The 25,782-nt window shown below is 46.2% G+C and overlaps 1 protein-coding gene across 3 annotated transcripts in view; it reads right to left on the reverse strand.

The window, feature by feature from the left end:
- The window catches only part of LOC126190630 (uncharacterized), a 51,811-nt gene extending 34,754 nt beyond the window's left edge, over positions 1 to 17,057 (reverse strand). Inside the window, exon 1 of one of the 3 annotated variants that reach the window (XR_007538263.1) lies at positions 16,742 to 17,048. The gene's annotated coding sequence lies outside the window, so the exon portion shown is untranslated. Of the gene's footprint in view, positions 1 to 16,741 lie in introns of all 3 variants that reach the window. The other 2 variants (XM_049931045.1, XM_049931046.1) reach the window with 2 other exon arrangements.
- Positions 17,058 to 25,782: the final 8,725 nt, after the last annotated feature.

Raw genomic sequence — 25,782 nt, forward strand, 5'->3', positions numbered from 1 at the left:
TATCATCCTTAGTTTGTTTGACAAAGTCAGACTATGCCATTCTGTATTACAAATCCTTTGAAACTGACACACAATACCAATTGAAGGTCTAGTGCCAGAATATCTATCTCAAGAGGTGGATTGCTTGTAGTAATTTTGGTCAATCTGTCAGAATTCATTTCCCAGGATCTCAATTTGACCCGAGGTCCAGGCAAAGACCACTGAGCATCTAAACTGTTCAAGAGCAAAATGGGAATCCTTGACAGTCAGGACCAAGGGATTGCAAAAGTAACACTGGTCAAGAGCTTGTAAACTGCTCAAGGAGGTGCTACAGATAAGGAAGGGCTCACCACTGTATGTACGGATATGTTCAAGAGCATGAAAGCTAGCTATCAAGTCCGCAGTGAAAACACTGCAGCCATCCAGCATGGAATGGAATTCATTACATCCCACATGGACGCAAGCAAAGCCAATGTGACCGACAACCATCAACACATCATTACAGACTACTTCCCAATGCCGAAACACACCAAGAATGGAGAAATGGCAGCGGAGGGCCACAGGCGGAGCCAAGTCTTTTGGATCTTGTAATAGGTCTACATCTACATCTACATGGATACTCTGCAAATCACATTCAAGCGCCTGGCAGAGGGTTCATCGAACCACCTTCATAATTCTCTATTATTCCAATCTTGTACAGCGTGCGGAAAGAATGAACACCTGTATCTTTCCGTACGAGTTCTGATTTCCCTTATTTTATCATGGTGATCGTTCCTCCCTATGTAGGTCGGTGTCACCAAAATATTTTCGCATTCGGAAGAGAAAGTTGGTGATTGGAATTTCGTGACAAGATTCTGTCGCAATGAAAAACACCTTTCCTTTAATGATTTCCAGCCCAAATCCTGTATCACTTCTGTGACACTCTCTCCTATATTTCGCAATACAAAACATGCTGCCTTTCTTTGAACTTTTACGATGTACTCCGTCAGCTCTATCTGGTAATGATCCCACACCACGCAGCAGTATTCCAAAAGAGGACAGACAAGTGTAGTGTAGGCAGTCTCCCTAGTAGGTCTGTTACATTTTCTAAGTGTCCTGCCAATAAAACGCAGTCTTCAGCTAGCATTCCCCACAACATTTTCTGTGTGTTCCTTCCAGTTTAAGTTGTTCGTAATTTTAATACCTAGGTATTTAGTTGAATTAACGGCTTTTAGATTAGACTGATTTATCGTGTAACCGAAGTTTAAAGAGTTCCTTTTAGCACTCGTGTGGATGACCTTACACTTTTCGTTATTTAGGGTCAACTGCCACTTTTCGCACCATTCCAATATTTCTTCTAAATTGTTTTGCAGTTTGTTTTGATCTTCTGATGACTTTATTAGTCTATAAATGACAGCATCATCTGCAAACAACTGAAGACGGCTCCCAAATCATTTCTATAGACAAGGAACAGCAAAGGGCCTACAACACTACCTTGGGGAATGCCAGAAATCACATCTGTTTTAGTCTATGTCTTTCTATCAATTACTATGAATTGTGCCCTCTCTGACAGGAAATCTCAAATCCAGTCACATAACTGAGACAATATTCCATAATCACACAATTTCACTACAAGCCGCTTCTGTGGTACAATGTAAAAAGCCTTCTGGAAATCCAGAAATATGGAATCTATCTGAAATCCCTTGTCAATAGCACTCAACACTTCATGTGAATAAAGAGCTAGTTGTGTTTCACAGGAACCATGTTTTCTAAACCCATGTTGACTGTGTGTCAATAGACCGTTTTCTTCGAGGTAATTCATAATGTTCGAACACAATATATGTTCTAAAATCCTGCTGCATATCGACGTTAACGATTTGGGCCTGTAAATCAGTGGATTACTTCTACTACCTTTCTTGAATATTGGTCTAAACTCTAGACAGTGCTGTGGACGAGGGATGCACCACGGAGGTGTACGTGAGTAGGCCCAAAGAAGAGGTGGTAGAGCGGGAAGCTGAAGTTCTGAAGAAAAGGACCAGTTGCAGATGGCGATCATAACACCACACCTGGGTCACCATTGTGAGAGGTGCATCTCTGTAGCTGGAAAGATGAGACAGTATTTTGGGTGCCATTGGGAGCAGCAGATGATTAATGCATAAGCGATCAACTGTTGTTGGCACAGAATGTGCAACGGTTCGACCCCTGCCTCCACTGGGAGGCTGATTACAGCTCTAGTTCGAAATGTGCCTGTTGCCAGCCATACCCCACAGTGATGTATATAGGGTCCAGCATCTGTAATGTCGAAGGTGCCACTGAGCCATACGCGAGACTCCCATAATTTAGACTGGATTAGACCAATGCTTTGTAGAGCCATTGCTGAGTGGAGAGGTCTCTGACCTAGTTGGTACTGCTGAGGTATCAGGGATCATTGACATGCTACCAACATGCCTGCTTTAGTTGATGAAGATGGGGGAACCACATCAGCTAAGCATCAAAGACCAGTTGCAAAAATTGACGAGAGTCCACCACATTGAGGAGCTGGCCATCAAGGTACAGATCCAGATGGGGATATACAATACAGCAACAACATAAATGCATAATGCAGGTCTTGGTATCTGAAAATTGGAAGCCAAGAGTGAGAGCCCAGACTGCACTCTGTAGTGCTCCCTGCAGTCTGCATTCAGCAATGCCCATTGCAGATAAACAGAAATAAATGCAGACTTCATCAGCATACGAAAGGGTATGCTGTAGGTCTCACAGTCACTACCAGACCACTAATAGGCACTAACAAGAAAGGGACATTCAAAAGAGAGCCCTGCAGTACTCCATCCTCCTACATATGGGAGGTGCTACACGGGAGACACCAACTTATACCTGGATAGTGTGATATGAAAGAAAGTTCTGGATAAAAATAAGGAAAGGGCCAAACTGCCCCCACTCATGTGATGTGGCACGATGTGGTGGCACCACATAGTATCATAAGGTTTATGCAAATCAAAGAAGACTGCAACAAGGTGTTAGCGACAGGCAAAAGCTGTTCTAGTAGCAGACTCTAGTAGATTAAATTATCTGCAGTATAGTGCCCTCAGCGAAAAGAACCTTGCATTGAAGCCAAAATGTCCCAGGATTCAAGGGACCAATACAGCCTCCGATGCACCATACGTTCAAGTAACTTACAGAGGGCATTCGCTAAAAAGATCAGGTGATAACTGTCCACCTGAAGAGGTAGTTCATCCAATTTTAAAACTGGAATAACACTATCTCACCAATGGGAAAGTAATTCCCTTTCACTGCGGAGACAGTTGGAAAGGACAAGTCTATTTCGTAGGCTAGCCGCACCAATAAGTATTAAAGCATTTGGATATGCACCTAGTCTGGCCCAGGAGCCACGTCAGGGCAAAGGGTAAGGGCACCGGTGAATTCCCACTTGCTAAGTGGGGTGTTATAAGACTCCAGGTGGCAGGGAAAGATAAAAGGGTCATTCCAGAATCTCTAAGAAGACGGAACACGGGTAGATAGTGGACAGACACCAATGCCCAGGCAAAATGCTGAGCAAAACACTCATTTAAGTCCGGGCCGGTAAGGATAACATCATTCAGAGAAATTCATGGGACACCTGTAGGAGTACGGTGGCCAAAAATGTGCTCCATCTTTGCCCACATCTTCAAGAAGGGAGTATGCAGTCCTATGGCAGTGATTGGTTGGTTGGTTTGGGGGGGATTAAAGGGACCAGACTGCGACGGTCATCGGTCCCTTTTTCCAAAAAAAGTAAAACCACCCAAAGAGAATAAAAAACGAACAACAGGAAAGACGTCAGACGACACAGGACAAGAAATACTCCTACAGAGATCAGACGAAACAAATTAAAATCACACAGAGTGTGACAGTGGTTGGCCGACCATAGAGATAAAAAGGAAAAGCCAACCACCGAGAACACATTAAAAACTCAGCGTAAAATCGTAGGCCAATGGCCAGAATCAACACAAAAGAACAGAACAAACACTCAGAGTAAATAATAAAAACCCCCTGCCCGAATAAAACGGAAAACTAAGTCAGCCATACCAGGGTCATCACATAAGAGGGCAGGGAGCGTATCAGGCAGCGCAAATGTCTGCCTGACCACAGCTAAAAGGGGGCAGGCCAACAAAATGTGGGCCACTGTCAAAGCCGCCCCGCAGCGACATACAGGAGGGTCCTCCCGGCGCAGTAAATAACTGTGTGTCAGGTGGGAGTGGCCAATGCGGAGCCGACAAAGGACGACAGAGTCCCTGCGGTTGGCTCGCAGGGATGACCGCCACACAGTCGTCGTCTCCTTGATGGCACGGAGTTTATTGGGCATGATCCGATTGCGCCATTCAGCGTCCCAAAGCGCAAAAACTTTTCGGCGGAGGACTGCCCGCAAATCAGTCTCTGGGAGGCCAACATCCAGAGACCGTTTACTCGTGGCCTCTTTCGCCAGGCGGTCAACATGTTCATTGCCCGGGATACCGACATGACCGGGGGTCCACACAAAGACCACAGAGCGGCCGCAACGCGCAAGAGTATGCAGGGACTCATGGATAGCCATCACCAGACGAGAACGAGGAAAACACTGGTCGAGAGCTCGTAAACCGCTCAGGGAATCGCTACAGATAACGAAGGACTCACCTGAGCAGGAGCGGATATACTCTAGGGCACGAAAGAGGGCGACTAGCTCAGCAGTGTAAGCGCTGCAGCCAGCCGCCAAGGACCGTTGTTCGGAATGGTCCCCTAGAGTTAGCGCATACCCGACACGACCAGCAACCATCGAACTGTCGGTGTAAACAATTCCAGAGCCCTGATACGTGGCCAGGATGGAATAAAAGCGGCGGCGGAAGGCCTCTGGAGGGACCGAGTCCTTCGAGCCCTGTGCCAAGTCGAGCCGAAGGCAAGGGCGAGGAACACACCACGGGGGTGTACGCAGAGGCACCCGGAAAGGAGGTGGAACTGGGAAAAACCCAAGCCCGCAGAGAAGCTCCTTGATGCGTACGGCGATCGTACAACCCGACCGGGGCTGACGGTCTGGCAGATGGACGACTGACTGCGGGAACAGGACACGATAATTTGGATGCCCGGGCAAGCTAGAAACATGGGCAGCATAAGCGGCCAGCAAACGTTGGCGTCGGAACCGCAGTGGAGGTACACCTGCCTCCACTAGGACGCTGTCCACAGGGCTGGTGCGGAAAGCACCAGTGGCAAGGCGTATCCCGCTGTGGAGAATTGGGTCCAGCACCCGCAACGCAGATGGGGATGCTGAGCCATAAGCTAGGCACCCATAATCCAGGCGAGACTGGATTAACGCCTGGTAGAGCCGCAACAGGGTAGAGCGGTCGGCGCCCCAGCGGGTGTGGCTCAAACAACGCAGGGCGTTGAGATGCCGCCAACATGCTTGTTTAAGCTGCCGGATATGAGGCAGCCAAGTCAACCGGGCATCAAAAAGGACACCCAAAAACTTGTGGGTCTCCACCACAGCAAGAAGTTCGTCGGCAAGATAAAGCCGCGGCTCAGGATGGACCGTTCGGCGCCGGCAGAAATGCATAACGCGGGTCTTGGCAGCCGAAAACTGAAAACCACGCGCTACAGCCCAAGACTGCGCCTTGCGGATTGCGCCCTGTAGCTGACGTTCAGCTGCTGCAATGCTAATAGAACTATAGTAAAGACAGAAGTCGTCAGCATACAGGGAAGCGGAGACAGAATTTCCTACTGCCGCAGCGAGACCGTTTATTGCAATTAAAAACAGGCAGACACTGAGGACAGAGCCCTGGGGTACCCCGTTCTCCTGGACGAGGGAGGAACTATACGAGGCCGCGACTTGCACGCGGAAGGTACGATACGACAGAAAATTTCTGATAAAGATCGGCAGAGGGCCCCGAAGACCCCATCCATGAAGCGTAGAAAGGATGTGATGACGCCATGTCGTATCATACGCCTTCCGCATGTCGAAAAAGACAGCGACCAGGTGCTGACGGCGGGCACAGGCTGTACGGATGGCCGACTCAAGGCTCACCAGATTGTCGGTGGCGGAGCGGCCTTTACGGAACCCACCCTGAAACGGAGCCAGAAGGCCCCAAGACTCCAGCACCCAATTTAAGCGCCGGCTCACCATCCGTTCAAGCAACTTGCAAAGAACGTTGGTGAGACTAATGGGACGGTAGCTGTCCACCTCCAGAGGGTTCTTTCCAGGTTTCAAAATGGGGATGACAATATTTTCCCTCCATTGCGACGGAAACTCACCCTCGACCCAGAGACAGTTGTAAAGGTCGAGGAGGCGTCGCTTGCAGTCCACTGAAAGGTGTTTCAGCATCTGACAGTGGATGCGATCTGGCCCGGGAGCGGTATCAGGGCAAGCGGCAAGGGCACTCTGAAATTCCCACTCACTGAATGGAGCGTTGTAGGGTTCAGAAGCGTTGGTGCGAAAAGAAAGGCTCCGACGTTCCATCCGCTCTTTAATGGAGCGGAAGGCCTGGGGGTAATTCGCAGAAGCGGAACTCATAGCAAAATGCTCTGCTAAGCGGTTGGCAATGACGTCGGAGTCAGTACAAACTGCTCCATTCAGTGAGAGCGCAGGGACGCTGGCAGGGGTCCGATAGCCGAAGACCCGTCGAATCTTGGCCCAGACCTGCGATGGAGTGACATGGAGTCCAATGGTGGACACATACCGCTCCCAGCACTCCTTCTTGCCTTGGCGGATAAGGAGGCGGGCCCGCGCACGCAGCCGTTTGAAGGCGATAAGGTGGTCCATGGAGGGATGTCGCTTGTGACGCTGGAGCGCCCGCCGGCGATCTTTAATCGCTTCAGCGATCTCAGGCGACCACCAAGGCACAGCCCTCCGCCGAGGGGACCCAGAAGAACGGGGAATGGCAGACTCGGCGGCAGTGACGATGCCGGCGGTGACCGATGTAACCACCGCATCAATGGCATCAGTTGAGAGAGGCTCAATAGCGGCAGTGGAGGAGAACAAGTCCCAGTCAGCCTTATTCATAGCCCATCTGCTAGGGCGCCCAGAAGAGTGACGCTGTGGTAGTGACAGAAAAATCGGAAAGTGGTCACTACCACACAGGTCGTCATGCACACTCCAGTGGACAGATGGTAAGAGGCTAGGGCTACAGATTGAAAGGTCAATGGCGGAGTAGGTGCCATGCGCCACACTGAAGTGTGTGGAGGCACCATCATTCAAAATCGAGAGATCGAGCTGCGTCAATAAATGCTCAACGGTGGCGCCTCGACCTGTTGCCACTGACCCACCCCACAGAGGGTTATGGGCGTTAAAGTCGCCCAGTAATAAGAAAGGTGGCGGCAATTGGGCTATCAGCGCAGCCAGGACATGCTGCGCGACATCACCCTCCGGTGGAAGGTAAAGACTGCAGACGGTAAGAGCCTGCGGCGTCCACACCCTAACAGCGACAGCCTCTAAAGCTGTTTGTAGAGGGACAGACTCGCTGTGAAGAGAGTTAAGGACATAGATGCAGACGCCACCAGACACCCTTTCATAAGCTGCTCGGTTCTTATAATAACCCCGATAGCCACGGAGGGCGGGGGTGCGCATTGCTGGAAACCAAGTTTCCTGCAGAGCAATGCAGAGGAAAGGGTGAAGGCTGGTAAGTTGGCGGAGCTCAGCTAGATGGTGGAAGAAACCGCTGCAGTTCCACTGGAGGATGGTTTTGTCCATGGCTGAGAAAGGCGTGCCGGGACTGGGACGGCAGATTACGCTGCTGAGTCACCTGCTGCCTCCGATTGAGCACCTGTGCTAGTGCTATTGCTATTCACGGCGTCTGAGGGACCGGCGAGATCGAGGTCCTCAGCGGACGCCAGAATCTCCACCTCGTCCTCAGACGCAAAGCTAGAAGGTAGCGATGGGGTGGCTACCACCGCGCGTTCCTTGGGCTTAGAGCTGCTCTTCTTTGATTTCTCACGCTGCTCCTTGGGTTTAACTGGCTGGGAGGGCTTCACCGATTCAGTCTCTGGGACTGAGGAGGATCGGGAAGCCCTTCGACCTGCAGATTGTGGGCACTTACGCCACTGTCTATCGTCAGCCTTCCCGCCGGTGGAAACCTGGGAAGGGAGGGACCCAAGGGACCCCTTGCGAGCGTGAGAAGCCGAAGAAGTTGGACACTTCTCCGGCTTAGAAGCGGGGACCGACGTCCCCGATGGGGGGGATGGTGTTGCTCCTGAGGTAGGTGGCACAGGAGCAACCCGGTGGGTAGAGCCCCCCACTGGCAAGGGGGCAGGAGGAGTTGTACCACTCGTCGATCCGGCCGGAAGGCGCGAAACTGATGGGGCTAGCACAGGTGTTGTAGCAGCGGCGTAGGAAGTTGTCATGCGCACGGGATGTAATCGGTCGTATTTCCGTTTGGCCTCAGGATAAGTCAATCGGTCCAGGGTCTTATATTCCATGATTTTGCGCTCTTTCTGGAATATTCTGCAGTCTGGCGAGCAAGGTGAATGGTGCTCCCCGCAGTTGACGCAGATGGGAGGCGGGGCACATGGAGTATCGGGATGAGATGGGCGTCCGCAATCTCGACATGTGAGGCTGGAAGTGCAGCGGGAAGACATATGGCCGAACTTCCAGCACTTGAAGCACCGCATCGGGGGAGGGATATAGGGCTTGACATCACATCGGTAGACCATCACCTTGACCTTTTCCGGTAACGTATCACCCTCGAAGGCCAAGATGAAGGCACCGGTAGCAACCTGATTGTCCCTCGGACCCCGATGAACGCGCCGGACGAAATGAAAACCTCTACGTTCTAAGTTGGCGCGCAGCTCGTCATCAGACTGCAAAAGGAGGTCCCTATGGAAAATAACACCCTGGACCATATTTAAACTCTTATGTGGAGTAATAGTAACATTAACATCCCCCAACTTGTCACAAGCAAGTAACCTGGGCGGAGGATGCCGTTTGTATCAGTACTGAGCCAGAGCGCAATTTAGACAAGCCCTCCACCTCCCCAAACTTGTCCTCTAAATGCTCGACGAAGAACTGAGGCTTTGTGGAGAGAAAAGACTCCCCATCAGCTCTCGTGCAAACTAAGAATCGGGGCGAATAACTGTTACCTCCATCCTGGGACTTACGCTCTTCCCACGGCGTGGCCAGGGAGGGGAACGTTTTCGGATCGTACTTCTGAGCATTAAATTGAGCCCGAGAACGCTTAGAGACTGCTGGCGGCTGGCCGCCAGCGAGAGATGATGTACCACGCTTCATTGCGGGTCATCCGCCCTGATGCCACCTACTCCGACCAAGGGCCCTCCCCACGGGCGCCACCCAGCCACAGCAAAGGCCACCTGGCAGGATGGCCGTTGCCGGGAGTCCTGATACCCCAGGAGGATAGGCATCTACTCCTTGGCATACATGGGGAGTTAACGGCACAGGCATCAGTAGAGCGATCCCTGTGTTGTCAGGGGGCTACAACCAAGAGGGTACATGGCGGCCCCACCACAACGGACTGGCTACCGTGCTGGATCTTAGGTGCAAAACTGTCCAAGGTTGTTGTCGCAGTTAAAAGAAACACTGCAGAGGGCAGCGTGGTAATCGCACCCAGGGACGTATCCCCGCCCTAAAGATCGAAAACGAGCGGGACACCATTGCAACGACGTGAAAGCCGGCTAAAGGTCTAATTGCACGACGGATACAGTGCACCATGTAAGGCGCCCGTCCCCAATTGGCTCGCTCTTCGGAATAATTTAGAAAGATGGAGGTCAAACCCGAGAGGGGACCATCACATAAGGCCAAAACATGTGAGACTCCTTTTAGTCGCCTCTTACGACAGGCAGGAATACCGCGGGCCTATTCTAACCCCCGAACCCGCAGGGGGGCCTATGGCAGTGACATATGGTTCCTAAGAAATCTGTTTCTGGCATTTAATTAGATAACACGCCCAGGGATGAAGCCTTTTGAAGGCCAGGAGGTGGTCAAGACATGAATGCCACTTAAAGCGCTGGAGGACACGATAGCTGCAGCAATTTCGGGGTTCCTCCAAGAGACAGTCTTCCGTGGGGGAGATCCCTAGGAAGAGGGAATCACTGTAGCAGCTGCCAAATGGACGGCAGCATCTATCAAACTCTGTACGGACTCATCAGTACCATTGTGTGGTGGAGTGCTTAGGATGGCAGCCAAGGAAAATCCGCCTTGGTAAAGACCCACCTGGAAAGATGTCCAGATGTGTGATGCTGAATAAAAATTAAGAAAATCTGATTTGATCGCTGTCGCACAAGTTGTTATGAACTTCCCACTGAACAGAAGAGAGGAATCCAGGGCCACAAATGGAGAGATCAATGACTGAGGAAGTGATGTGCGCTGCAATAAAAGTGTGTTGGAGCTCCTATGTTGAGGAGGCAGTGGGCATTAAAATGCCCAAGGAGAAGGAAGAATGGAGGGAGTTGTTGAAGCAGGGCAAGAAGAGCAGGAAGTGTAGGAGGCTGCCCAGTCTGGGGAGTGGGAATAAATATCGCATATTGTGATGTCTGTGTGGACTAGCAAACAGACACCACAGGAGGCTTGCAAAGAGCCAACCTGATTCCGGCAGAAGAGTTGGTGAATGAGTATCCATGAAATGAGAGTCCTGCAATACGACACAAGCTACAGAGTAGAGAGAAAGAAGAGACTGCAATTCTAGAAGGTGACCATAGCAACCACTGCAGTTTCATTGGTGGAGAGTAGTACAAGAGCCAGGATGGATGTCAAATCATCCAGAATCGATCATTGTGCCAAGTCAGTGTCCGTCACCAGTGAGGACAGAGTGACAGCCATGAATGTAAGATCAGACCCTGACTGAGAGGGAGGGGGCAATACCCCCTGAATGTTGGGAGGGGGGGGGGGGAACCTCGTCCTGTTACTTAAGCCTCCTTCGGTGGATGAAAGGAGGTGTGGTCGGGAAGGGGGTACATCACAGGAATATCCCAATCCAAGAGAGAACAAGCAGCCTTGAGACCCACAGAGTGTAGGTCCCGTGTCCAACTCGAAATAGCAGGCTTCTTGTCCTGGAGACACTGCGGAGGGAGGCTTCTTGGGCGAGCCTCATCCTCAGTGGGTGCTAGAGAAGAGGGCATCTTCTCTGGTCAAGGAGAAGGAGCAGTTCCATGAGGGAGGAAATGGGACCTGCCCATGAGACGGAAAGGGGGACTGGATGTAGGTAAGGAGGAGTAAGAAAGAGGAGTAGGAGGGGGAAGAGGAGGAGGAAAGGGCACAATATAAGCAAAAGTTGACAATAGAGGTACTGGGTGGAGATGGTCTAATTCTGTCATGCCTCAAAGTAGGATGGAGGGTCAAGTTTTCGAATTCCTGAATCTTTCTTTCCTTTTTACAGACTGGGGAAATCTGGTGAGTGAGGAGAGTGAGAGCTGGAACAGTTCACCCAATTGGTCAGCAAGGTGCAATGGAGAAGGTAGCCACAGTCACAGCAAGTAGGATATGTATCACATTGTGAAGAGATGTGACCAAAATGGAGACACTACAAACAGCACAAGGGAGGTGGGATATAGGGCTTCATGCTGCTACAGTAAACCATAACCTTGACTTTTTCTGGGCCAGTACCCCCTCAAAATCCAGAATGAAAGCACTGGTATCAACACAATTGTCCTTAGGACTTCTCTGGACTCACCAGATGAAATAAATGTCACACCATGCCAGATTAGTCCTTAGCTCCTCATCAGATTGAAGGAGACCCCTATGGGAGATAATGTCCTAGTGAGGAGTGATGCCCACCATGATGCCTCCTAAGCACTCACATGCAAAAAGAGAGGCCAACTGACTGGCAGAGTAGGTTTTAATCAATAGGGAATCAGATCGCATGGCCCTGTGTGAGTCTACTCCACCAAATCTATCTTCTGTGTGTTCAATAACAGAGTGGTTTGGGAGAGAAGACCAAGGAAGCTAGAGTAGGAGCAGAAAGAACCATTCCTTTTTGAAGAGAGATGGTCACAGAAGAGCAGCCAGAAGCATTGAGCTTAGCACACTATGTGCAGAGTGCCTGGTCCTGCCCATTCCAATCGGGAGCTCTCCCTGTGGTTCCTACCCAGGCGCAGCAAGGGCCGCTTGGCATGGTGATAGTTGTGGGGTGTTCTGATGCCCCAAAAGATTACCAACCACTCCCAGGTTTACATGAGGCGGCGACAGCTCAGGTGCCAGAAGTGTGATGCCTGTGTTGTCAGGGGCTCAATCAGATGGGTACATAACAGCCCCACCACACTGATTGGCTACTGTGGGGGATGGGGGGGGGGGGGGCTTACAGCGGGGAAGGAAGAGGGGAAGGACGGGGGGAAGGAGGGGGGCAGGGGAGGAACCCATGCTGGAGATGCTAGGGAGGGAGTTCTTTGCCAAATGCTAGGGAGGGAGTTCTTCCCCAAATGGCTCACACTTTGGAAACAATTTAGAAAGGGAGGTCAAACCAGAGGGACCAGAAATGCTGAAAAAAATGGAGAATGCAAACATGAGACAGAAGAGGGAAAGAGAGCAGCTGAACCAAGGGAACAGCCAGACCGTCGCCAAGGGAAACACTGTGGTAGAAAGGGGGGGGGGGGCAGGAGCTAGGATAGGGAAGAGCAGATAGAGGGAAGGGAATGCAGCCCTGAAGAGAATAAAGGTGGAAATAGCTCAGAGCTCCATGCATGCCACACACATACCCATACAAGAGCTGTGGGCCTCCAGGAGGAACAAATATGGTATTTTGGACTAGGTCACAAGGTTGCCGATGTATCGTGAGTAGATATTTTATCCATCCAATCACATTAAAGAGTGATTGAAGTTGAAAGAGCGAATACATGGTAAGGCTGACTGAAAAATCTACAGACTGATTCAACTCGAACAGAAAGAATGAATAGTTCAGTCAATATGTAAAACTACAACAGGATGTGTTGATTGTTTTCATTTGGTTGCTCCCACAAACTGGTTTCACTCAAAAGAAATGAATGAATGGGTGGATGGATGGATGAAAGAAAGAATAACAATCCCCGTATCCAAGAATACAGCCAACTAAGGTGATTATTTTCATTCAGTTTTCCCATCACTAATAAAACTATGGGTTAATCTGGTATGACTGATGCAGAGGTGATATAGGATGGTGGATCTCTTCCAGAAGGAACAGGAGGAGGAGTACCATGCAATTATAGTCTTATTGATAGTGCGGAGTTTATTATAGGGGCTTGAAGCCCAACTGATGTTTTTCCATCTCCGAGTGAGTACAGGTCTTATGTACTCATAAACCTGCACCTGGAATCATCAATGTGAACATTAGGTAAATAATCTGTTCTGTAGCTAAACAGTCAGCAGGTAATATTATTATGAGTAGCAGATATTCCAGGTTGACTACGAGAAAAACTGATTAATAACAGCCTGGAGACTTAATTGTGTCATTAAAAATTAAAATGTCTTCGAAAGAGGTCTGCGTAATAAAATTTTGGGCTCTGTTAAAGACTATCAATTCTGCTGTTAAAGGACTACATGTTGCCAGCAATGAATGTTGCCTCTGATTGGTGGGAGATGTTAAAGCACACCATATATTAGGCCTATCTATGATTTTAGAGCCATCAGTGTGAGTGAAGGTAGCATCCTGACACTCCTGATAAACAGAGGCCAGAGATCATGGATGCAACAAACTTCAGGTTCTTGAAACAGATCAATCCTAATTCACAGGCTAGATACAAACCAAGGAGGAGTGTGTGCGAACACATGGGTAGCACATTCTAAGAGTGTTAGGCGGAGGTCCCAGTAGAGGGTCTCAAGGCGTAATCACACCTGAGGAAAATTAAGATATACCGTATATACCTGACTGCCTCGATCTGAAGCTTCCAGTATGCCATGTGAGGAAAGTGCGAGTTTCACATAATCGATGTTTTCAGAAATCATTCTGGTTGGCATGAAGGAGGTTGTTCCATTTGAAATACCTCATTATGTTTGAGCTCAGGATATATTCCAAGATTCTACAACAAACTGTCATAAAGGATATTGGACGATTAGTTTGTGGATCACTTTTACTACCCTTCATGTAAATAGGTATGATCTGTGTTTTTTTTCCAACTACGGTAAGCAGTATTTTGTTCGAAGGATCTAGGGATACCTCAGGAATTGCTTGTTTTGCCCACAGGCTCTGCTACCAAGGCACCTCCAAGTGTACCCAAAAGATCCCAGCTCCAGCATGCAGACTATCTAGCAAGTAGCAATGACCAGTCTTACTCCATGATGATGTACTAAGTCCAACAGTTTCAAAGCTGAAGGTGCTTCTCAGACATTTTTCAAAAGTATGTTTAAAAAAACTGCTGTCACACTCAGCCAATCTTTAGTAGAAAAATATGACAATGTCAGTGGTTTATCAAAGAGGAGTCCCAATAATCGGGAGTGCATAACTCTGTCCAAATGATGAGTACCCAAGTAATATTCTGGTTTAGGTTGAACTGTGATAGACGGAAATGCATGACTTACATTTTCGTGTGAGAAAACTGGAAGTCATGGAGAAGGGAACCAAACAGAGGCACTTCAGGCGGCATCTTTGAGGTGGTAAGTGAAGGCTACATACCGAGAGCTGTACCAAATGCAAAAGTCGTCGACATACAGCACAGGCTCGACCAGTGTTCTGATGGAGATCAGAAGCCTACTCATGGTGACAAGGACAAGTGTAACACTCAGCATGGAGCCCTGAGAAATGCTGTTCTATTGGACTCCTGGTGAACTGAGCAATGTGCCAATTCTAACTCAAATTGATTAGTGGGATAAAAATAATGAATAAAAATTAGAACAGTGCCTTGAAAACCCCAGTTAAGGAAGGTAAGTAAAATGTGATGGTGTCAAGTGTTAGTGTATCCCTTGTGTAGGTCAAAAAAAAAGCCAATGAGATATTGGTATTTAGAAATTGCCTGTCAGAGTGCTGTTTGGTTTTCTTCTACCATGCCCTGTGCCCCTCTGACAGCATACTTGACATAGGATGGCTATAGTAGGCAACACGTATTACTGAGTACTACTACAAAGAATCCAATAACAGTGGTACCCAATGTTAACAAATGGTGGAGCAGTAATACATTAAAACAGGATATTACCAGTTAAATAAAATATATACCAAGCTTGTGACAGCCTGGTTCAAAATGAACACTGGATAACTAATTATGAGTAGAGAAAATCATCTTATTTCTCAAATTGGATCAATTAGACTGTTCCATTTCTCATTTCGGCAGCTATCAATACCAATATCATTAGGAGAACTACTGACTATCAGCTAGTGTATCCTTTCACATGTGCAAAACTATAAATACCTGGAGATGACAGGAATTATGCATACACTGGCAGTAAGGAAGATACAACCTAAAGTATGTCAACTGCAATTAGTCTTATGCCCAAAAGAGACTAAGGGCCATAATATGCAGAATCACCATTGCACCAGCAGCAGAGGAGACAGGAATTTTAGTGATGGGGAAACCTTGAAAATCTTGGAAACTGCAGAAACTTTGGGTTGAAGCAAAAATGAGGTAATATGGAATTTTATTGATTCACAAAAAAATGAGTCTTAAAGTAAGGGGTTTGTGGAAAAAGCAAATGTTTCAATAAGTCACTTCCACTGGAAGATGAGAAACACGAGTCAAAAATTACGCTTCTAGCTGTCTCACCTGTCTGGAAATACAAAATAGTGATGTCATACTTGTTTCTTCATAACAGATGTTACAATGAGACTGCCGGATATTTTGGATTATGTTGTTGTATCTTACAACTGTAATAGTGTGCTGAGGTGGGAGAAGAGTAGGTACTTATGCATACTTGTTTCCTAATTGTTGACAGGGAGTAACTTATGAAGTATACAGTCTGAACATTTAATGTCAGTTTTATCTGACTTGATTGCAAGATTCAATTTTGATGACAAATTTTAATTGCTTAACAAGATGATTGTTAAGTAGTTTAAACTGGACAACAGAACATTAATATATTAGTTTCTATTTTCCTTATCTATCAATAAAAACCCACTCACATGTCAGAGTTACAGAGTGGCATTAGCATGAGCTCTGCAGATGGTCATGTAAGCTGAAAACCAGTTAAAAATAAGAGTAATATTGTAGAACAAAAGCAAACTGGTGCTTTTCATTTATTGTGATCTAAATACATTACCATATTGTCTCCTCATACTTACTCTATAGCATGTATTTTTAGAATAGCTACTAACAGAAGTACTAACAACACTGTAGACTGTGGATAATATCAAGACACTCATATGCCTTATCTCTAAAATGGTTATCACCACGTTCTCCAACTCAAAACAAAGCAGGTTTCGCAGGGCATGGCAATAGTAACAATCTACCAACTTTCTATGAATGAAAGCCTACTTTATTTGGACAGACAACTCTTAAATTGCGGATAAAATGTTTAACTAAATGGTACTGAACGGTCAAGTGATAGTATGTCATGGCAGTTTAAAGGCAAAGCAAAATTCTAATGAGACATCATTCTGAAAACCTATCGAGGTCTTTTTTGACTGTAAAATTGATTTCTGAAATGTGCGAGCGCATCTGCATGTGAACATACACGAGCTGGAGTGATACTCCTATCAGAAATCGTTTCAAAACACTAAACGACTAACACATCTTTGAACGCCGTAGGCTACAAAACTTCCTACATATGAAAGTATTCATTTTTACATAACGAACAAAAAACGGAACCCAGTCCGTTACGAAGTACAGATCTAATTAACAATATGAGAACTCTCAGGTTATGCACACCTATTTAATCAATATTTTATAAATTGGAGGGCTATTTCAGAGAACAAGTCACGAGAAACTTCACGCTATTACTCACATTTGTAAAGGGCGCAACCAATCTGAGCGTTCTCAAAAGTGCCGCAGCCCACTTGGGAATACTGCAACACTTATTCCCGGTCTGTCGACACCAATATTATATATTCTCAGTGCAGTAAAATCTTTACCGATGAAATACATCGTTTCTGTGATATTTGATTATGCACATCGCTGTAGTTTATCCGTACGACTTACATCTTCAATAACAACAAAACAAACACACAATCTCATCCCCACTCTCACAGCCAAGGAACAAACACCGAATTCTTATAGACTCACACGCACAACATTGAACATACCATGCGGCATGCGCATTTCACAAGTGCTCAGGCACACTATATTGCCAACATAAAAAATATATTTCTCCGAGCGAACTAAATTTCTTCTATTATTGTAGGAAATAGTTTCATCGGTTTCTACAGAATATTAGTGCTTCCATTTCCCGATTACAATGGCGAAACTTAGCCTTAAATATTCTGTTATGCGATTTTATATTACGTCTCCATCTATATCCAAACATCTATTAACCACTGTGAGTGCATGGCAGATGTGTTTTCTTTCAGTTCCATTTGTATATGGTGCACGGTAAGCATAACAGTTTAAATACCTATGTGTGCACTATAAAGAGTTTAATCTTTTCTTCTTGGTCCCTACACGCGCGATACGTTGGAGGTTGCAGTGCAAGCAAGTGCTATTGCTAGCATCTCTCACAGACGCTATCTGTTGGGAAACAGATCAGAATCTGTTGGAATCAATAAATAATATCAAGAAAAAGAACGTGTAAGAAGATTTGCGGGAGACACCAGCAGGCCACGTTTGTTGAAGCAACAAATTATTGTGAGGGCTTATTTCACAAACCATGGACCACATAGAAATTATAAGAGAGAAGTCCACGCTGCACAAAGATATATTACTGGTGGTATGGACAGTGCCAGAGGTGAGAAATAAAAGAATCAACTGTAATAGCAACGCAGCATACATCTGAAGCAGCGGAGGACTTACCGTCACAAGCAAGAGAATCTACTACAGAGGCAGAACTTTTAGCAACAATGCATCTGTCAGCAGCAGAGCTCCACCATTGTTAGTAAAGTGTTGTCATCACTAGTAGATGAATCAACACTGCAAACGGCCGTTGCATCAACAGGGCCTTGACTATCTGCACGACAGTCAGCAACAGCAGAGCCGTCATCATCATTGGCAGCAGCAACTTCAGCAGCAGCAGAGAAGAAGCGGAAGAAGTCCATGGCCCACACACAACAGGAATCAGTAAGTTTTGTACTTACAGGTGGGGAAAAGAAACATTTTGCTGCAGATTATTCCACCACAAAATTTTTGTACCAAAACGTTCAGCTTATGTCAAGGAAATTATATGAGGTAGAAATGTTATTGACCTCTGAGACACCATGTATTTTTATTATGCTGGAGCAAGGCTGCAGGGAGAATGAAATAGGTATTTGCAATCTAGATAACCATAAAAAATTAACTCACTTATGTACAGATAAGTGTAAGGAATGGGAGTGTATGTACACAGAAAGTGGCTAGTCGAAAATAGTTCAGAAATGTTTTTCAAAGAAGTGACTTTACAAATAAAGTTTCAGGGAGGGTAGTGTATCTATATCTACATTCTGGAAACCTCAGTGAAGTGCATGGCAGAGAGTACCTCTCGTTGTACCAGTTAGGTACTAGGGTTTCTTTCCATTCCATTCACATTTTGAGTGCAGGAAGAATGGTGTGCTGTAGTTAGTCTAATCTTGTCCTCACGAGCAATAAGTAGGTGGTTCTAGTATATTCCTAGAATCATCATTTAAATCCTGTTCTTGAACCTTTGTAAATAGGCTTCCATGGGATAATGTGCATCTGTCTTCCAGAGTCAGCCGGTTCAGTTTCTTCGGTATCTCTGTGACTCTATCCCATGGGTCAAACAAATGTGTGACCACTCGTGGTGCTCTTCTCTGCATAAGTTCAATATCCTCTGTTAATCGTATTTGGTACAGGTTCCACACATTTGAGCAATATTCCAGAATGGATCACATGAGTAATTTCTAAGCAATTTTCTTTGTAGACTGATTGCATTTTCCCAGTATTCTACCAATGGACTGATGTCTACGACCTGCTGTACCCACAACAGAGTGAACGTGATCATTCCATTTCATATCCCTACAAAGTGTTTAACCCATGTATCTGTAGGAGTTGGCTAATTCCGTCGTCATTCACTGATATTATAATCATGGGATTCTACATTTTTCGTTTTGTGAAGCGCACAATTTTACATTTCTGAACATTTAAAGAAAGTTTACAGTCTTTACACTACAATGAAAACTTATTAAGATCTAACTGAATATGTATGCAGCTACTTTCAGACAGTAGTTCACTACAGATAACTGTGTCGTCTGCAAAAAGTTTGAGTTTACTATTAATCTTGCCCATAAGGTCATGAACAGCAAGGGTTCAAACACTCTTCCCCTGAGCATACCAATAGTTACTTCTATATCTGACAATGACTCTCCATCTAAAATGGCATGCTTCGTTCTCTTTACCAATAAATCCTTGCTTCAGTCACAAATTTCGCTCGATACTCAATATAATCGCACTTTTGACAGTAAGCTTAGATGAGTACTGAGTCAAATGCTTTTCGGAAATCAAGAAATACTGCATATACCTGACTGCCTTGATCCAAAGCTTCCAGTATGTCATGTGAGAAAAGTGCGAGTTGGGTTTCACATGATCGACGTTTTCGGATGCCATGCTGGTGACGTGGAACAGGTCATTCCATTCGAGATACCTCATTATGTTTGAGTTCAGACTGTGTTCTAAGATTCTACAACAAATGGGTGTCAAGGATACTGGGCGATAAGTTTGTGGATCATTTCTACTACCCTTTGTATAAATGGGTGTGAACTGTGCTTTCTTCCAACTACTGGACCTGGTTTTCTGTTCGAGGGATCTAGGGACACCTCAGGTGTTGCTTGTTTTGCCCACAGGCTCTGCTACCAAGGCACTTCCTAGTGTACCTGACATAGTGGATCCATCCTCACAGCTCGTGTCACTCAGGGTGGAGGGCTAATGTGGAGACTGGTTATCTGGCATCGCCCATTCACCCTGTGAGTGGACAGTGGACCTCTTTCAGCAGGGTATAAGCGGGCACATGGGAGGAGGTGTTTACCAGTTCACAAGAGCTCCAACATTAGGTGCATTATAGAGTCCCTTAGGCTGATAGCGTTCAGGGCTGGAACTAAAGCTACTGCGCACTTAGTATGTCCATCACGGAGCCTTATCCAAGATGTGGAGGTGGCCTTGCCTGCTGCTATCGAGTGTGCAGACACATGCAAGTTATGGCTCACATTGGCACCTACGACACAAGTTAATACAGGTAGCTAGAGGAAGTGGTGAAGGCTGCTGGCCTCACACATGTAGTGTAAGCAGAGCTTACAATTTACAGCATTGTTCCGAGACCTGATTTGGATCCTTTAGTTTGGAGCTGAGTGGAGGCTCTCAGCCAAAGAATTTGTCAAACTGTGATGGTCTTGACTGCACATTTCTAGACCTGTGTTATCAGATAGGGATTTGTAGGACTCCTTTTGACAGTCAGGTGTGCACTACACAAAGATAGCAGATACTCGGGTTGCAGAGTACTTGTGGAGTGCACATTAGGATTTTTTAGGCTAGATGGTAGTTTGTGGTACTCTGATGAACACTCGCCAGTCCATACACAGCAAGGGAAGTCAGACTGCATTCAGAGTAAAGAAATTTTGACTGTCAAAATTTGATCACTAAGTTGTCAAAGTATCCATAACAGAGTTCCTGAATTTACTGTCCTCCAGGAAAGTTACCACAGTCAGATTATTCTCGAGACTGAGAGCTGGCTCAAACCCAAAGTGGAAAGCTCTGAGATACTTAGCGAGTCATGGAATGTATATCGGAAAGACACATTAGAGGTCACAGGAGGGGGAATGTTCATTCCAGTTGACAAAAGTATTGTCTCTATTGAGGTCGAAGCTCAGTGTGGCAGTGAATTTGTCTGGTCACATATAGCAGGTCTAGGTAAAACCATGCCAATTGTTGGATGTTTCTGCCAGCCACTCGATTCTGCTGTGACTGTTCTAGAGTCATTCAAAAAATGTCTATGGTCAGTAGCGCGTAAATACCGGGATAATGCGTTACTATAGCTCACGTCACCTAAGACGGCGCTTCCGCACATGGAGGCGGAGCAGCGAATGGATGAGAACTGCACATGCGCAGCAGCGGAGAGCACGCAAAGTCCACGTTGCCGAACTGCGTTGCTGCGAACAACAATCAGGCTCATTTGCCTACAGTACATCATATTACACGTTCAAACCTATGAGGGAGAATAGTAAATGTTGAAACCAATTTTGATCAGTCGTCACGAGAGAAATATTAATTCATGTCCTGAAGACGTTGAGCCCACCGCTCCATAAATTTACTTCGTGTGACATCGGGAGGCGAGAACAGCCGACATAGCTTTGTGAAGACATGAAGTAAAATTTTTCTCAACATGACAATTGTCCAACGACAAGATCATTGAAATTGCTTGCAATAATTATCATTTATTGCGATTTGAACTGTATTATAAGTAAAAATTTAATACACAAAAAAATTAACTTTAAGCACAAACCGAAATCATTATATTTGCTTGACAACTGCTTCTACTTAATAGAATTTTTAGAAATGTGTATAAGGTGTGTGTGTTGATGTGTTTGACTGTAGTTACGTGTAATCACCGTGCTTAAAAATAGAATTAGTGGTAGAAAAGACTAATGAAAAAACTCGAAAAAATGGTCAGTAAGATGGCATACTTTTCGCGGTTAACGGGTATTATGAGTGTAAATTAATTCGTTCATTACAGTGAGAGACTGCATTTATAATCCATTGAACAAGCAAACAATTAACCACCAGCTGCGAATAGCTCCAGGGAATGATGACTGATAACATCGGAAACGACCGATATCTCAACAAGTAACAGTTACTGTCATTTTAGGGCCTTATCCAATTCGTGCCTTGAAAATGGCAGGGGTTTACATGTGGAAGTTTTGACGAATTTATTCATCTGCATCCTCGCGTGTTGTTAGAACATACAACATGGTGGGAGAAGCTTGCATAATTCAAAGGATACAAAGACCTAATCAAAAAGGCTAGGAAGTTCTCATTATTATGTATGCAGCTGATATGTTGACAAACACATTTTTTAAAACCACGAGTCTTTAAAAATAAGAAATATTATTACTTTGTTCCAAAGTCTACATCGCAATACCACTGACACTTCTATTTGAATCTGTTTCCGAACAACCTGATTGTAAATTTACGATGATAAGTTCAAGGCTTGTACCCATCACCACTTCCCTGTCAAAATATTCTTTCTGAATATTTTAGCAAGCTGCACAGACTGCTCACACTGCAGGTAGGATGTTGTCTATAACCTCATACACAAGCGATTCAGTGAATGTTATCATGAATGTTTTTTTTTATATCCCACATAGCCTATCCTTTGCCCAAATTATTTCCATATGGCTGCATTGACAGTGACATGTGGGTAAACGGAAAACAGTGTGAACCTATTCACGTGCAAGGAAGTCAAGTTTGTACACTCTGTCACATGACTTGTATAAATCAACGAGCTGCAGGAGATCGACACGAGTCTGGTTGATACTGTGCTGAATATTTTTATTTTTAAGCCAGGTAAAAATATCCACTTTTCTGCTGTTTACACTTGGTGTTTTCTCTGTAACAATTGAATTATAATTGGCAAAGGCCGACTTCGAAACAAGGTGTGACAAGAATTATGATCACGCCATGAAACTGACAGCATTCATTCCCGAATGGTAGTCACTGCTGTTTTTCTTAACTGTAAATATAAGTTTACTCTCAGAAACAAAACCAGATTAAGAGTGAGCATGCAGAATAATTATCCGAGAACCTATTCCTATGAAAACCTTAAAACCGCTAGTACCATCACTCATTTGCCAGCAGATCTTCTTGGAATGATTGTAATTGACCTATGTTTCATCAAGGTAATAATCTGTCTAACTACCTCTTCTCTTGTATCGTGAATCTTTATATGGGATGTAGTTCGTGCTGCACCTATGTCGCTTCTTTGAACTAAAAACTCTCTTCGTAACATATCAGGAACCAACGTCTTTTAAAATTCTTTACATTGACGAAGTGCTTACCATTGAAGCTAATTTTTCCTTGCATAACTGTAACGTTTTTGTGATGCTGGGTATGAGAGAGAGTTTTAAGGTGGAAAATTATAAGCACTATAGATACTGATGCACAGTCCTCAAGAGGGAAAATTACGCATTCAGTGATTGGTGTCAGACTGTAGCAGGAATGGTGATATTTAATTGTACGAGTAGTTACATTGGTAAAAATATTCGGGGCTTCGAATATTCTTCTCAGTGTGGTATGTATCTGATAAAATGGAGACAATTTTGCGGGTTTAGCTGTCAATGCAATTTAGCTATCTGTGTAAAATAACCGATGGAAGTCCGAAAAAGAATAGGTGGATGGTGCTTCGATATCGGCAGCATAAGTAATTCGGCGTGTAAATTCGGTAAGAGCCAATCATAATGCTCGATTAATCGACATCGTTTGTGCTGTGATATAGGGGTCTCTTCATAGCGGAGGGAACGTTTGCGTATGTTGAAATCTGGAAGGGTAAGACGTCAGGAGCACTGGGGAGACTGCATTCGGCGTTATTTTCGTAAACAGGTCTGTTAGGGTAAGAATTTCCGTGCATACAAGCTGAGGCATCAAGAAAGCGAGCGTTAACTATTTCTGGGACACTACGCAGTTCCCGAGAGGTCGACTTGGCTCTTATTTTTTTACAAAGAAATGTGACGTAAGAATAAGATTGGGAACGTTGCTAGATGAGTTTTTAATAATGCGCGTGCACTTGGCGTTGTTGCATCGATCACGCTGGGGCGGGTACGTGCGGTTGAACAAGTGCGTCAACACGTTCTGTGCTATTCTGCCTTCAATGGTAAAGACAAGTTGCGCCTGGAGATGCCTCGAATATGTGACTGGTGTGAACGCGCTTTGGAATTCTATGACATGTATAACGGTGACTGTATAGAGGTATGCAACTTTCACTGGTGTTCGATGACGCCGCGGGTCCCGTGCTGCGGCCGCCTCACTTCGCGAGAGTTGGGGCGCGCGCAGACCAGCTTCGCTCGCGTCATCGTAGGCGTCTACGTGAACACGTATTTGGATAGGAATTTCACGGGCATGAAGTATGAATGCAGCTGTCGCCACCTCATGTTTGCGGAAGTTGAACAGGGACCTGTGCGCGGTTTGACAGCTAACGGGCATGAGGTTTCACGGGGGACAGGGTGTGGTGGAGAGTGCTTGTGCGCGTCTGTTGCATTATTTTGCGAGCGGCGCTGTAGTCTGTTATTTGCGTTATTTGGACAGTTTATGGGTATTGAGCGTGTTTGCAGATATGTGTACTGCATTATTTAGGAGCAGTTTGCCATTGTGTACTGAAATTAGGAGTTGTTTGCGCGTCTGTGGGCTGTGCAACATGGCCCCAGGCACATCTGGATGGGCGTTTTGTGGTAGTGTGGTATATATAACCCAAGCTGAAATAAAATATTCGAAAATAAATAGAGTGCAGTCATTCGTTGCTGTCCCCAGCAGCACAGAGCAGGCTGAGTCGTATTCCCTCACCATCTTGGTTTACATCAGGAAACGGATGACAGCGTCCTCTGCTAGTGGTACTGAGGACTAGACCTCGTGGAGAACATACTGTTTGCCGCCATCATGGATAACTGTACTTGCGTCATTAGTTGGTGTCACGGTGGCGTCCTCTGACGGCGACGAAATGTACTAAGCCAGTTGGGGTCTGAAGCTCGTGGTGAACCCAATAGGTGGCGCCATCTTAGATTACAATACTTGCGTCGCTACAGCGTCCTCTAGTGGCATCGATATGAACTAAGTCAGTCGGGCTATGGACTCAGTGGCGACACAGTTGAGCGCGCGATGCCGATGAGTGCGGACAACGGAGCGCGCGCGTCCTAGCCAGCTGGCTCGGTCGCGCCTGGGCCGGCCGCTGGCCGGTCGGTGGGCGTGCCCCGCCCCCCACAGGACGGATACAGTGGCGACGACCCCTGCAACGACAACGGATTCTGAAAGGCAAGATAATGAGGACAGGACCGCGACGAGCCTCATGCGAATGCAGAGCGGAGGACAACATACGTCAAACCCCTATGACGAGAGACATCAGATAACACAGAGCGATCGGCAACAACGGGAACTAAGACGTGAAATACGACACATGATTCTGCAAAGTCAGGAAGTATACGACAACCGTACTAGCACAGTTCCTACTTCACAGCCTTAAGAACAAGTAGACGACCTGGAACAATTTTCTACACCAAAAGACGACGACGACGAAATGGAGGGAGTCTCCTCTGATGAAGTTTGGACCGTGCAGCCCACCGACGGAGACGGCGATTTTACACTAGTTCGCCAAAGAAAACGACTCAACGCTTCTCCTAAGCAGAACAACTCTCGGAAGCGACAACGTCCAGAAGAACTGAAAACTTCCAACCGTTATGCGGCTATTGCGACGGAAGATACTACGGATGCTCCAGAACGTATGGACCAGACGAGTGACGTCAATCTCGAAGCAGGTAAAGAGGGGGCAGCCTGGCCGGAACTTACTACGCAAAGTCCCGCCCGTTACTATTTACCATACCAAGAACTACATGGACCTCAACAAGGCGCTGAAAGCGAATATTGACGGCAGTCTTAAGGCCATCTACCAACGAGACAGGATCAAATATCACTTTGACTCCTATGAAGATCAACGACGGGCCATCAATTTCTTTGTGTCGAATGGAGGAGGAGGAGATTAGTGTTTAACGTCGCGTCGACAACGAGGTCATTAGAGACGGAGCGCAAGCTCGGGTGAGGGAAGGATGGGGAAGGAAATCGGCCGTGCCCTTTCAAAGGAACCATCCCGGCATTTGCCTGAAGCGATTTAGGGAAATCACGGAAAACCTAAATCAGGATGGCCGGAGACGG

The sequence above is a fragment of the Schistocerca cancellata genome, chromosome 6, assembly GCF_023864275.1.
Source record: "Schistocerca cancellata isolate TAMUIC-IGC-003103 chromosome 6, iqSchCanc2.1, whole genome shotgun sequence".
Taxonomy (NCBI): domain Eukaryota; kingdom Metazoa; phylum Arthropoda; class Insecta; order Orthoptera; family Acrididae; genus Schistocerca; species Schistocerca cancellata.